Source organism: Ovis canadensis, chromosome 13 (genome assembly GCF_042477335.2).
Source record: "Ovis canadensis isolate MfBH-ARS-UI-01 breed Bighorn chromosome 13, ARS-UI_OviCan_v2, whole genome shotgun sequence".
NCBI lineage: Eukaryota > Metazoa > Chordata > Mammalia > Artiodactyla > Bovidae > Ovis > Ovis canadensis.
The window spans coordinates 49,157,148-49,172,630 of NC_091257.1; the positions used below are offsets into that span (position 1 = coordinate 49,157,148).

Below are 15,483 nucleotides of genomic sequence, written 5' to 3' on the forward strand. Positions count from 1 at the left end.
AGTATATGTCATTTATTAATTAAATGCTGAGTGATTTATGGCTGTCTATAAAGTATGGTACTTTGAATTTCAGACTTGTAAGCATATGTGGATGCAAACACAACATGCACTAACGTATGAAATTCAAGTAAGACATCACAGCAGAGTTGTGGAGCTTAAGAAAACCCATGGCATCATTTACTATCTTCTAACAAAATTTCTTACAATGGAAAGCAGATTTAATGATCACCAAGACAGTGCTTACCAGGAACTATGCCAGATGCTATGAGGAATCCAAAGATAAATCAGACAGAAGACTGTGCTATTATAAAACACAAAATCCTAGTAGAACAGCAGACATGTATATAATCAAACAGAATAAAGCATGACAAATGCTGCACTAGACCTGAATATGCTATACCTGGAGAACAGTTGGTTGAGCCAGAAGTTTGAGGCTGGTCAGGAAACATGACCAGACGTGGCATTTGCTCAGGACATGCGCACAAGTGTAGAAGACAGAGAATGGGGGTTAGGGGGTCAAGGGACATGGATTAAAGCTGGGGAAGAACTAGATGAAACTCATTACAAATTCCAGTGCCTTCTATTTAAATGTTCCCTGATTTTGGATAAAGAATTTTAACATTGTAATATCACTCAGATAGTTTGTACTATGTTGAAAGCTTTCCCCTGTTATAATAGTGTTGATATTATTCCTTTCTGTGTGAAAATATTATTTACAGGATCTCCAGAAGTTCATCAAATGTATTTTGTTACAATTTTCTATCTTCTCATATTTTCAGGATTTGGAGATTCATGGTTTTCCCAAAGCCTTCTTTTTGTGTTTGACATTTTCAAATGAGGAACTAATAATGTAAGGACATGTATTTTGTGTTGGAAAACAGCAAACTGTAGCAAGTGATTAACCATGTTTCTGGGGTGGGGTGGAGGAAAATTACATGCTAAGGCCAGCTACATTTGGTAACCTATACTGTAACTTTGTTGAAGGAAAACACCACTGGGATTGAAAATGCAAATGGATTTGTTAGTGATACAAGGAAACATACAAATGAGCAGCCTTGCCAAATGGTCCTTTTAGAGGGACAGTTTATGTTTTTTATGTGCCTGGAAGATGTTGACTGTGGTTTGCCAATTAAACATGAGTGTTAAGTCCCCATACAGTTAATTAAAACAAGTCCCATTCTTCACTGGTCAGGAAAGAGTCTTAGGTCCAGGGGAGGGCTGTTTTGTTGGAGTCATTCAGAACTCTGAAGACTTTTGCCAGTTTCACCATTCAGTCTTGCTGTTTCATAGGCAAGATGATTGTGAGTAGAAAGGTCTTACAGAAATCTTCTAACACTTTTCTCAGCTCTGTCATAACATTTATATTGTTTAAACATAGTTATCAAATTGTGTGTGCTGTTTTTATTCAGTAAGAGTAAGAATAAATGGAGCTGAGAAAATGGCAGATGCTTTGAGGCAAGATGTAGTAGGTCTTAATGACCCCCTTTGGAAACACTGCAGTTAGCTGAACATGCTCTGTACAACTCCTACTAATTTTCGAAACCTGTGCATTATTTAACTGTGAAGCCATAACCATTACTGTCTATCATGTGAATTCAGATTTAAAACTGGTAAAAAAAAAACAACCCTGGATTTTCTGATTCAATAAACTACTATAAAAAATAATCATATCACAGCCTAAAAATATATTCTTATGTCTTATAGACATAAAAATATGTACTTACATCTCACAGAAGTAAATGTTTTGGTATTAGTGAATATAGCATTTCAACTAAAGGAATATTTGGGATAACTAGTTAATGATATATATATATTTTTTTAAGTTTAGAAAAATAATCTTACTTGTTTTAGACTCTTAGTATCAGGGGTATGTGTGTGTTCAGTTGCTCAGTTAGGTCCTTTATAAACTTCTTCATGAATTTTCTGTCTTTGGTGAGCTTTAAAGCATCCTGGCATATAGTGGTTTCTCAAATGTATATTAAATTTTATTTAAAAGTGCTTTAAACTCTCATTTTTTCAAAACAATCTTATTGCCTGTATGCTATGAAAACATTGTAATCTGTTTTTTAGTGAAATACCAAGCTGAAGTTCTCAAGTCTATGTGTTTATTTAACAAATATTTTATTGCCTTTGCAGAGGCAAGGAGCAAAGAGGGAACAGAAAACCAAAGTAAGGTCCACTCTCTTATAGCTCAGATTCAGTGAATAAAACTGGGCTGTCTTTCCAAGCATTTTACTGTTTATGAGGATTCAAAGCCTTTAACTGTGTGGAACACAATAAACTGGAAAATTCTGAAAGAGATGGGAATACCAGACCACCTGACCTGCCTCTTGAGAAACCTGTATGCAGGTCAGGAAGCAACAGTTAGAACTGGACATGGAACAACAGACTGGTTCCAAATAGGAAAAGGAGGACATCAAGGCTGTATATTGTCACCCTGCTTATTTAACTTCTATGCAGAGTACATCATGAGAAATGCTGGGCTGGATGAAGCACAAGCTGGAATCAAGATTGCCGGGAGAAATATCAATAACCTCAGATATGCAGATGACACCACCCTTATGGCAGAAAGTGAAGAGGAACTAAAAAGCCTCTTGATGAAATTGAAAGAGGAGAGTGAAAAAGTTGGCTTAAAGCTTCACATTCAGAAGACTAAGATCATGGCATCTGGTCCCATCACTTCATGGGAAATAGATGGGGAAACAGTGGAAACAGTGTCAGACTTTATTTTGGGGGGCTCCAAAATCACTGCAGATGGTGATTGCCGCCATGAAATTAACAGACGCTTACTCCTTGGAAGAAAAATTATGACCAACCTAGATAGCATATTGAAAAGCAGAGACATTACTTGGCCAACAAAAGTCCATCTAGTCAAGGCTATGGTTTTTCCAGTAGTCGTGTATGGTTGTGAGAGTTGGACTGTGAAGATGGCTTAGCACCGAAGAATTGATGCTTTTGAACTGTGGTGTTGGAGAAGACTCTTGAGAGTCCCTTGGACTGCAAGAAGATCCAACCAGTCCATCCTAAAGGAAATCAGTCCTGGGTATTCATTGGAAGGATTGATACTGAAGCTGAAACTCCAGTACTTTGGCCACCTCATGCGAAGAGTTGACTCATTAGAAAAGACTGATGCTGGGAGGGATTGAGGGCAGGAAGAGAAGGGGACAACAGAGGATGAGATGGCTGGATGGCATTACCGACTCAGTGGACATGAGCTTGGGTGAACTCGGGGAGTTGGTGATGGACAGGGAGGCCTGGCGTGCTGCGATTCATGAGGTCTCAAAGAGTCGGACATGACGGAGCGACTGAACTGAACCTGAATATGGTTTGTTGTCTCATTGTCTAATCACAGTTTGATTCTTCAAACATAGTATTGGGGCTGTTTCCTAAGCTCCTCTCCTGTTTTTTCTTCTCTCCCCTCTCTTCTTAGTCTGGGGAAAGAACACCAAGCTAAGAACTGAACTCTGGTTCTTCTGCCCTGTTTTTCTGGGCTCTTTGCTGTGCTATGCTGTGCTCACTCAGTTGCATCTTACTCTTTGCGACCCCATGGACTGTAGCCTCCCAGGCTCTTCTGCCTGTGGAATTTTCCAGGGATCAAACCCACATCTCTTGCATCAGCAGGTGAATTCTTTACCACTGTGCCACCTGGGAAGCCTCTGGGCTCTTTTAATCTTGGCTATATCAGTGAGCCTCAGTTCATTTTTCTTTCAAGTGGGGATAATAATTCTTGCTCTGAAATAGTCAAATGAGATAAGATACCATTGATACTGTTGATTCTCATCATTCAGTAGTTCTCATCATCAACAGTAGTTACATTGTGTAAGGTCACAGGAACACTGAATTAACTAATGCTATACCATGGCTCCCAGGGGAAATGCAGGTTAGGTTCCTGTGAGTCTCTGGTCACCATACAACATTTTCTCAGCTATCAGTATAGAACCTGCCTTTATGTATGTTTCTGTCCAAAGACACCACACTGAATAGATCTTGTTAATTCCTTGATATGAATTGACCTCACAGAGACAGCATTATAACTCATGCCTGAACAACACTTATCTGACACACGTGTTTTCTCCATTAGGTGCATCAGACTCTTCTAATCCATAGGGACACCAGACAGCATATCAGCACTATTCTCAAAAACTGTTTTAGACAGTGAAATCACTAACAATGGGGAAAAAATACCCAAAAAATGTGGTACTAAGTAGACTGCAAAAAGAACACTTGTTTATACCATGGGAGCTGAGGCAAGGCAAAGTGTCCACCACCCCTGGGAATGTGACTCAGATTTGGAGATTATAAATAAATTTTAGCAAGCAGGTAAATTCGCAAATAACAGAATCTGCAAATGAGGATCCACCTTTTGTAAACTCTTAGAGCACAATATAAATCTCAGAATAAGCTGCAGAATAAAACTTCTTTTGGAACTCATATAATAACATTGTGCAGTGTTGATATTATCAATGTGAAGTTAGTCGAGTAATAATATGTTATTTGAGAGCAGCTACAAGTTTTTAGCCCAGTAAAGCTACAAAAACAACTCTTACTGTGAACTCTGTCTCTTCAGTGCTCACATTTAATGCACAGTAGTGATGAGAACCACTGTAATTTGATGCTTTGTGTTTAGTGGTTAACGTGGCTTTGTGACCTCATTATGGGAATGGGGAGGGAACATTCCCTATGTTTTACCAAAATATTATGTTTCTAAATATGTGACATTCATATGGAAGTATTTTGATCTTAACTAGCAGTGTAAACGCTGTTCTTGGCCTTTTGGTACCATTTTCTGTTGCAGACCAAGTACAAATTGACATTTTCAAGCTGGTTTTGGTTAACTCCTTAATGTTGCAAATTGGAACTTTCCAATGTAATAACTTCTGCAAAATACCGCTGTGAGTATTAGTATGTTATGCTGTTGACAGAGTACAAATGGAAAACACACACATACCTATGGAAGTTTCCTCGTAGGACAAAATGGAAATGACTTGGGTGGCCTAAGCCTTATCAGACAGACCTCATACTGGGGGTTATTCTCCTAGTTGAGATAAAATACTAGAGTCAGGAATATTCTTCTTAGTAAATTTGGATTAGGACTATTTTCATCATTGGAAATCGCCAGACTTCCTGTGCTTCAAACACAGACTACCATCCGATTATCCACTCAGGCCTGGATCACTGTCACTGTAGCCACTTGGCAGCGGAGTCTTTCGGAAACTCCAATTAACCATGTAAATATATTTCATAGCATCACCTCTCACTTTGTCAGGACCCCCGCTGCCTTTCTATCATTAACATAAATGCAGGTGCAAATAGCATTTATGTACTTTGATAGGAAGCAGTTGGAAACATCTCACCGTGGGACCCAACACTTTGAGATTGTGTACATCTGTTCCAATAATGTATGCAGCCCCAGCGACATGAACACAAGGATGTGAACATCTGCCCTCGAGACCATTTGCCATATAGCAGATGCTAATGTCTTTATTTATGCAGATGGCTGGCGTGATGAGCCGGGCAGGGATAAAAGGGAAGAAGTTTGACAGCAGTATTTTGATGTTATGAAGCCAGGAATATAGGTTAGGCATTTTATGTTTGTAAAAATCTACTACTAGTAAATGGGGAAAAAGTGGAAACAGTGACAGATTTTATTTTCTTGGGCTCCAAAATCATTGTGGATGGTGACTGCAGTCATGAAATTAAAAGATGCTTGCTCTTTGGAAGAAAAACTATGACAAACCTAGACAGTATATTAAAAAACAGAGACATACTTTGCTGACAAAGGTCCATACTGTCAAAGCTATGGTTTTCCCAATAGTCATGTACGGATATGAGAGTTGGACCATAAAGAAGGCTGAGCACCAAAGAATTGATGCTTTTGAACTGTGGTGCTGGAGAAGACTCCTAAGAGTCCCTTGGACAGTAGGGAGATCAAATCAGTCAATCCTAAAGGAAATCAACCCTGAATATTCATTGGAAGGACTGATGTTGAAGCCGAAGCTCCAATACTGTAGCCTCCTGATGCAAAGAGCCAACTCATTGGAAAAGACTCTGATGCTAGGAAAGATTGAAGGCAGGAGAAGAAGGGGGCGACAGAGGATGAGATGGTTGGATGGCATCACAGACTCAATGGACATGAGTTTGAGCAAACTCTGAGAGATGGTGATGGACAGGGAGGCCTGGCATGCTGCAGTCTGTGGGGTTGCAAAGAGTCAGACATGGCTGAGTGACTAAACAACTACTACTAATAGGAACAGAAATTCATAAATCTTGTCATGCTTTGAGTAGAGTAAACATATTGTTGTTTCTTTAAATTAATTGACATCAAAACCCTAAAAAATTTTATAGAAATTCCAGCATCTAACTTAAATCAGAAGCGGCAATTAATGATTATTTTTGTCCTGATAAAGTAATTTTAAATGGTTTTAAATGCCTTTTGCTAAGAGTGCTGAAAAAATAGTGCTCTTAAAAAAAAAAAGATTAGAGTACTACTAAGAGAATCTTGTGATGATAGTTCTTAAAATTGGAGAAAAAAATAAAAATGTCATTAGTTTAAATATATTCAATTGGCCAAAAAGTTCATTTGGGTTTTTCCATAAGAGGTTACAGACAAACCCAAACAATCTTTTTGGCCAACCCAATAATTTATAAGATATTTCATGAATATAAATTCAAAATGAATAGAATAAATTTTGAAGTATTACATATTTTTAATACTTTGGTCAACCAAAAATTTTTTATTTAAGCTGTATTCTAATATTTCCAATTAATGACATTTAACTGTAATTTATATTTTTATTAAGATAAATTACCAAAAAGTTTATTTGGTAAACTAAGGATCTGCTTTATAGATTCTCGCAGAGGAAAAAGGTGAAGGAAAAACCGATCAACCAAAAATGAGATATTTCCAGATTTTATTTTCTATTCTCATTCACATACACACAAAAAAGTCACAGAATCTTCAAAGATCTGTAATATCAGATTTAATCTAGTTAGCAGTTCTCAAATATTTTAATTTCAGGCCCCTTTACACTCTTAAAAACTACTGAGTATTTGTTTATGTCAGTTGTATCAATTGGGATTTACTATATTTGAGATTATAAACTGAAAAAATATGTATTTGTGGATTCATTTTCAAATAACAATAACCTGGGCTTCCCTGGTGGTCCAGTGATTGAGTCCGCCTTGCGACGCAGGGGAGACCGGTTTGATCCTTGATCTGGGAAGATCCCACGTGCCATGGAGCAGCTAAGCTCACGCACTGCAACAGCTGACCCTGTGCTTTGGAGCCTGAGAGCTGCAGCTACTGAAGCCTGCGTGTGTAGAGCCTGTGCTCCTCAACAAGAGAAGCCTCTGAAGCGAGAAGCTCCCACTCGCCACAACTAGACAAAACCCTCAAGCAGCAGCGAAGACCCAGCACAGCCAAAAATAACTAATAATAATATAACAATAATAATCTCACTACAGCTTAACATATTTTGTGTAATTGGCTGTATTTTCCAAAGCAAAAGAATTAGAAGACTTATCACTGATTTACATTTTTTGCAAATCTTTAAAGTCTGGCTTCATTGAAAATCTTAAGAGTCTCTGACTCTTTTCTGGTCCTGTAGCCAATATGTTGTGATATATTGTTTATATTGGAGTGTTTGAAGAAAATCTAGCTTACAGTAACTGGAAAGCGGGTATTTTAATGGCCTTCTCAGATAATTGTGGATATTTTTCTTTGCTACTACACCAAAACATGTCAGGTAACTATAACCGAGCTTAAACAAGTCAAGTAAGGTAACGGCTTACAGTGTAGCTATAATGTGAAATTGAAACTGTATTGTATTGTATTCTTGTATTCTATTACATTTTGGTCTGTCTTACACTTGAATGTTTTGCTCATTGATGCAATGTCTATTAGAGAGCATCAGAACTTCCCTGGTGGTCAAGTGGTGAAGAATCCGCCTTGCACTGTCAGGGGGCACCGGTTCGATCCCTGGTCCAGGAAGATTCCACATGCCAAGGGTCAACTAAGCCCATGCACCACACCTACTGAGCCTGAGCTCTAGAGCCTGCAACTCGCAACTACTAAAGCCCTTGTACCTACAGCGTGTGCTCAGCAACAAGAGAAACCACCATGATAAGCCTGCGCTTCACAACTTGAGAATAGCCCCCACTTGCAACTAGAGAAAGCCCTCACAGCAGCGAAGAACCAACGCAGTCAAAAATAAATAAATAAAATTAGAAAAAGAAAACATTAGTTCACTGAATTATGCAGGTCTTCTATATATGCCATTTTATACAGTTTGTTGGAAATCTTATTTGTTAAAATAAACACCAGTCTTGTCTAGAGAAGGCAATGGCAACCCACTCCAGTACTCTTGCTTGGAAAATCTCATGGATGGAGGAGCCTGGTAGGCTGCAGTCCATGGGGTCACTTAAGAGTCGGACACAACTGAATGACTTCACTTTCACTTTTCACTTTCATGCATTGAAGAAGGAAATGGCAACCCACTCCAGTGTTCTTGCCTGGAGAATCCCAGGCACGGGGGAGCCTAGTGGGCTGCTATCTTTGGGGTCGCACAGAGTCGGACACGACTGAAGCGACTTAGCAGCAGCAGCAGTCTCATCTAAAAACTTACTAAGTATAGAAAAGCTTCAGGCTCTTGGGGATGGCTTCAAGTTTTCCAAAATTCTAATGCTGCCCGAAAGAATAATTTTTATCCTTGCCCATGAGTACAACCAGATGTTTTCTCTTGTAATGACAAGCTTCACTCATCCACTTTTGAGAAAATGTCTGCCCAGTACCCAGCACTGAACATGATCTCTCAACATATGTCTGTCAGATGTTCTTTCAAGTAAGGATGGTTATTCCAATGAAGAGCAGCTAGTTCAGCTTCAAACCATCCATGAGCATTTTTCCTCAGGGCTACTACCATGCCTCTGTGCCATGGAAGTCATGTCATCGTGCAGGATTTTATAAAGGCATGTAAGCTCAAAGTTTAACAAAACTAAATTTTTGTCCTGCTTTTTTGTTGTTCTGCTGAGGGAGTCTGGTGGCTAAGAATGCGGCTGTTTGGACAGTTTGCTGCCACGTCCTGAGTTCATCAGTTTTACCCAGTTACATCCTCTGTCCCATCAATGTGTTGTGTGTAGACGTCAGCAGTGGGGAAAAAGCAGGTGACATCTTATTACAAGCAGGAAAAGAGAGTGGGGGAAGCCTCCTGGGTCAGCAGACTGTACTTTGAGAAACAGTGCTCTAGTATAATTCCCACTTGGTAAAAAGGGGATGTTCAGGCCAGTGAGGATTAGGATCTCACGGAGACTCATTCCAGCAGTGAGTGAAAGAGCCAAAGCCAGACCTCTGCTCACGTCCGCACATGTAATCGACTTGTCTTGTTTCCCCCGAAAAGCTCCCCACCACCAACAACCAAAAAAAAGAAGATTCTAGGTCTATCAAGTTCACTAAAGGTACAGGAATTACCACATGAGGAATGTGGAAGTTGTTTCAGCATTTTCAGACATTTTCATTCAGTTATAATATTCTTCAATGACCTCAATTTTGGAAGCAGGTGGAATAGAATTTGAAAAAAATCTGGAAAACTTAATATTCTATCTGAAATTATAAAAAGTAATTAATGACGTTTTCCTTTCATTTTTGTACATCATAAAAAAAAAACAACCTCTTATGTCAGTGCCTAAAAGTGTTATTAAGTAGACTGTATAATTAATGATTTTTAAAAGTTTCACTTTGGTGTAAACCTAGGCAGTTTGTTCACCAGAAGCTCTGTTAAAGAAGGCTACCATGGAGTTTGGGATTGACAGATACACACTACTATGTATAAAACAGATAATCAACAAGGACCATATAGCACAGGGGACTCCGCTCATTACTCTGTAATGGCCTATGTGAGAGAAGAGTCTAAAAGTGACTGGATATATGTATAACTGACTCATTTTGCTATATGGAAACTAATGCAGCCTTGTAAATAAACTGTATTTCAATCAAAAATTTTAAAAAGAAAATAGTATAAAAGAAGAAGGCTACCACCCTAGAAGAAGCCTGGCATTCAAGCACATTGTGAAGGAACTCTTTCTGTGTAAATTTCCTTCAGTTCAGTTCAGTCACTCAGTCGTGTCTGACTCTTTGCGACCCCATGAATCGCAGCACGCCAGGCCTCCCTGTCCATCACCATCTCCCGGAGTTCACCCAGACTCACGTCCATCGAGTCCGTGATGCCATCCAGCCATCTCATCCTCTGTCGTCCGCTTCTCCTCCTGCCCCCAATCCCTCCCAGCATCAGAGTCTTTTCCAATGAGTCAACTCTTCGCATGAGGTGGCCAAAGTACTGGAGTTTCAGCTTTAGCATCATTCCTTCCAAAGAAATCCCACGGTTGATCTCCTTCAGAATGGACTGGTTGGATCTCCTTGCAGTCCAAGGGACTCTCAAGAGTCTTCTCCAACACCACAGTTCAAAAGCATCAATTCTTCGGCTCTCAGCCTTCTTCACAGTCCAACTCTCACATCCATACATGACCACAGGAAAAACCATAGCCTTGACTAGATGGACCTTAGTCGGCAAAGTAATGTCTCTGCTTTTGAATATGGTATCTAGGTTGGTCATAACTTTTCTTCCAAGGAGTAAGCGTCTTTTAATTTCATGGCTGCAGTCACCATCTGCAGTGATTTTGGAGCCCCCCAAAATAAAGTCTGACACTGTTTCCACTGTTTCCCTGTCTATTTCCCATGAAGTGATCGGACCGGATGCCATGATCGTAGTTTTCTGAATGTTGAGCTTTAAGCCAACTTTTTCACTCTCCTCTTTCACTTTCATCAAGAGGCATTTTAGTTCCTCTTCACTTTCTGCCATAAGGGTGGTGTCATCTGCATATCTGAGGTTATTGATATTTCTCCCGGCAATCTTGATTCCAGCTTGTATTTCTTCCAGTCCAGCGTTTCTCATGATGTACTCTGCATAGAAGTTAAATAAGCAGGATGACAATATACAGCCTTGACGTCCTCCTTTTCCTATTTGGAACCAGTCTGTTGTTCCATGTCCAGTTCTAACTGTTGCTTCCTGACCTGCATACAGATTTCTCAAGAGGCAGGTCAGGTGGTCTGGTATTCCCATCTCTTTCAGAATTTTCCACAGTTTATTGTGATCCACACGAAAAATCTTAAATTTCCTGTAAATCTCCAGCAACCATGTTGTTAGAAAAGGAAGCTCTTTGTCTCTCCTGATGGTTACGTTTTCTGATTGGAAAAAGTTGAAAAGACTAACTTTCTCAACATGGAGATGGGTGCTGTGGCACTCACAGTCATTGGAGGAGACTGACATACTAACAGACTGCTTAATACGTTCAGTGTGTTGAAATGGAAGGAGAGCAACTTTGGGGCTAGACAGGCCTGGGTTCAAACCCATCTCTTCCCTGCCAGCCTGTGACTTGCCAGAAAGATTAAGTGTCTGCATCTGTGATCCAGAGATACTATCATCAAGAGCTGGTGGAAGGTGAAGTCAGATCATACCTTGAGGACCAAATCTGACCCATGATGGAGGAACATCTTAGTCCTTCACTAGGGGGCTTATGGTTTAGGGTAAGGGAAGACGCCTGTTGATAAGTAGAAACAGGGAACGTATTATATACTCTACCTGTGGTAAGAGTTCTCAGGAAGAAAAGAAAGGAGATAGGGCAGTAGCTTGAAAGGGAGAGACAGCCCAAGGATTATTTACAGATGTTGATTTTGTTTGTATAGTTTGTGTCCAGCAAAAGCACAGGAGAAAGCAACACAGTGTAGCTAAGAGCTATCAGGTCACTCATCTAGTAAATAACACATTGTATGATGGCCATGTGCCAGACAGGAACTGGGGGCCAAGGTCCTGACAGTGAGCTTACCTTGTAGGAGGAGGAGACAATCTCATTATAAAAATAAGTGCTGTGAAGGACAATTAAAGCAGAGAAAGAAAAGAGCTGTGTGTGTGGCTGAGCACTGCCTTTAGGTGGGATGACCAGGAAGCCCCCTGACTTCAGGGATCTCACTGATGGTGTAGAAGTCCTGAGGCCACAGAGGGACCTGGAGACACGTGTGGGTGCAGCACAGCATTGGGAACACCCTTTCCTGATTCAGTCCAGTTGCTCAGTCGTGTCCGACTTTTTGCGACCCCATGAACCACAGCACGCCAGGCCTCCCTGTCCATCACCAACTCCCAGAGTTTACCCAAACTCATGTCCATTGAGTTGGTGATGCCGTCTAACCATCTCATCCTCTGTCGTCCCCTTCTCCTCCTGCCTTCAATCTTTCCCAACATCAGGGTCTTTTCAAAAGAGTCAGCTCATCACATCAGGTGGTCATTTCCTGATACTAAGGCATGTATCTTTTCATCTGTCATGTTGCAGGACTTCAGATGAATGGTACCTATTTAGAGCAATAGAGATGCTTGCTCCTGACCCCCACCTCAGAGAAGGTAGACTTATTTGTGTTGTATCATTAAAGAGGGGAGTGTAGAAATAAGAAGAAGAGACAGTGATCTCTCTGTTCCCCACAAGGTCTCAGACACTTTAAGCTGCTATAACAAAGTACCATGATCAGAGTGGCCTCTAAATAGCAGAAATTTATTTCTCAAGTTCTGGCGGCTAGAATTTCAAGATCAGGTTCTAAATGGTGAGAGCCCCCTTCTGGGTAGCAGACTGCCATTATTTCAGTATTTCCTCACATAGCAGAAAAAGAGGAAGAGAAATCTCTAGAGTCTGTTTTATAAATAACAGCATTAATCCCATTCACGAGGGCTCCACCCTCATGACCTACTCATCTCCTAAAGGCCCCACCTCCTAATACCCTTACACTGAAGGTTAGAATTTCAACATGTGAATTTGGTGGGGGTGGGCAGGGGAGGGGGAGAAGTCACCAATATTCATTTCATTGCAAGGTCAATGCCAAAATCATTGACAAGGGAGAGAGATGGGGATAGGGTGGGGTGGGGCAGAGGGGTGAGGCTTCAGAAAGGCAACGGGAACAACCTGGCTGGTCCCAGTGAAGAACTGAAGGAAGTCTGTTAGGATAAGAAACAGACTGTGGAATTGGTCTGCAGTCCGAGCCTGGAAACCCTGAATTTATGATGTTGTCCTGTGTTCACAATGGCTGGGTTTCTCTGGCTCCAGGCAGTAGGTAGTGGGAGTGGAAAGTACAGGGTGGGACCAGTCAGGGTAAGCACTGTGGAAAGACACCCATGGCATTCTGGGAGTATCCGTGGATGATCAGGCATGAAACCTGATCTGGACCGGTAGTATCTACCTAAGCACACAAACCTACAAAGGTGCAGAGTCTCAGGGAAAAGAGAGCAGGTGGGCTGTGTCATCATTTCATCCCCTCAGGGAAAATGAGGAGGTAACTCTTACATGTTCCTAACCTGGGTCGTGAAGATCTTTTTTGTACAGTTCTTCTGTGTATTCTTGCCACCTCTTCTTAATATCTTCTGCTTCTGTTAGGTCCAGACCATTTCTGTCCTTTATCGAGCCCATCTTTGCATGAAATGTTCCCTTGGTATCTGTAATTTTCTTGAAGAGATCTCTAGTCTTTCCCATTCTGTTGTTTTCCTCTATTTCTTTGCATTAATCACTGAACAAGGCTTTCTTATCTCTTCTTGCTATTCTTTGGAACCCTGGATTCAGATGCTTATATCTTTCCTTTTCTCCTTTGCTTTCCACCTCTCTTCTTTTCACAGCTATTTGTAAGGCCTCCCCAGACAGCCATTTTGGTTTTTTGCATTTCTTTTCCATGGGGATGGTCTTGATCCCTGTCTCCTGTACAATGTCATGAAGCTCATTCCATAGTTCATCAGGCACTCTATCTATCAGATCTAGGCCCTTAAATCTATTTCTCACTTCCATTGTATAATCATAAGGGATTTGATTGAGGTCATACGTGAATGGTCTAGCGGTTTTCCCTACTTTCTTCAATTTAAGTCTGAATTCGGTAATAAGGAGTTCATGATCTGAACCGCAGTCAGCTCCTGGTCTTGTTTTTGTTGACTGTAGAGCTTCTCCATCTTTGGCTGCATAGAATATAATCAGTCTGATTTCAGTGTTGACCATCTGGTGATGTCCATGCCAGACATCTTGGAAAGTGAAGTCAAGTGGGCCTTAGAAAGCATCACTACGAACAAAGCTAGTGGAGGTGACGGAATTCCAGTTGAGCTATTTCAAATCCTGAAAGATGATGCTGTGAAAGTGCTGCACTCAATATGCCAGCAAATTTGGAAAACTCAGCAGTGGCCACAGGACTGGAAAAGGGCAGTTTTCATTCCAATTCCAAAGAAAGGAAATGCAAAAGAATGCTCAAACTACCGCACAATTGCACTCGTCTCACATGCTAGTAAAGTAATGCTCAAAATTCTCCAAGCCAGGCTTCAGCAATACGTTGACCGTGAACTTCCAGATGTTCAAGCTGGTTTTAGAAAAGGCAGAGGAACCAGAGATCAAATTGCCAACATCCGCTGGATCATGGAAAAAGCAAGAGAGTCCCAGAAAAACATCTATTTCTGCTTTATTGACTATGCCAAAGCCTTTGACTGTGTTGATCACAATAAACTGTGGAAAATTCTGAAAGAGATGGGAATACCAGACCACCTAACCTGCCTCTTGAGAAATCTGTATGCAGGTCAAGAAGCAACAGTTAGAACTGGACATGGAACAACAGACTGGTTCCAAAGAGGAAAAGGAGGACATCAGGCTGTATATTGTCACCCTGCTTATTTAACTTCTATGCAGAGTACATCATGAGAAACGCTGGACTGGAAGAAATACAAGCTGGAATCAAGATTGCCGGGAGAAATATCAATAACCTCAGATATGCAGATGACACCACCCTTATGGCAGAAAGTGAACAGGAGCTAAAAAGCCTCTTGATGAAAGTGAAAGAGGAGAGAGAAAAAGTTGGCTTAAAGCTCAACATTCAGAAAACTACAATCATGGCATCTGGTCCTATCACTTCATGGGAAATAGATAAGGAAACAGTGGAAACAGTGTCAGACTTTATTTTGGGGGGCTCCAAAATCACTGCAGATGGTGACTGCAGCCATGAAATTAAAAGATGCTTACTCCTTGGAAGAAAAGTTATGACCAACCTAGATACCATATTCAAAAGCAGAGACATTACTTTGCCGACTAAGGTCCATCTAGTCAAGGCTATGGTTTTTCCTGTGGTCATGTATGGATGTGAGAGTTGGACTGTGAAGAAGGCTGAGCGCCGAAGAATTGATGCTTTTGAACTGTGGTGTTGGAGAAGACTCTTGAGAGTCCCTTGGACTGCAAGGAGATCCAACCAGTCCATTCTGAAGGAGATCCGCCCTGGGATTTCTTTGGAAGGAACGATGCTAAAGCTGAAACTCCAATACTTTGGCCACCTCATGCGAAGAGTTGACTCATTGGAAAAGACTCTGATGCTGGGAGGGATTGGGGGCAGGAGGAGAAGGGGACGACCAAGGATGAGATGGCTGGATGGCA

General features: G+C 40.9%; 1 protein-coding gene across 37 annotated transcripts in view; it reads left to right on the top strand.

Moving 5' to 3' along the window:
• Positions 1-15,483, top strand: part of ZNF438 (zinc finger protein 438) — a 191,325-nt gene that overhangs the window by 160,187 nt on the left and 15,655 nt on the right. The window contains exon 1 of one of the 37 annotated variants that reach the window (XM_069547729.1): positions 2,958-3,325. The exons of the other annotated variants lie outside the window; for them this stretch is intronic. The gene's annotated coding sequence lies outside the window, so the exon portion shown is untranslated. Of the gene's footprint in view, positions 1-2,957; positions 3,326-15,483 lie in introns of those variants that run through there. 37 annotated transcript variants of the gene reach the window in all.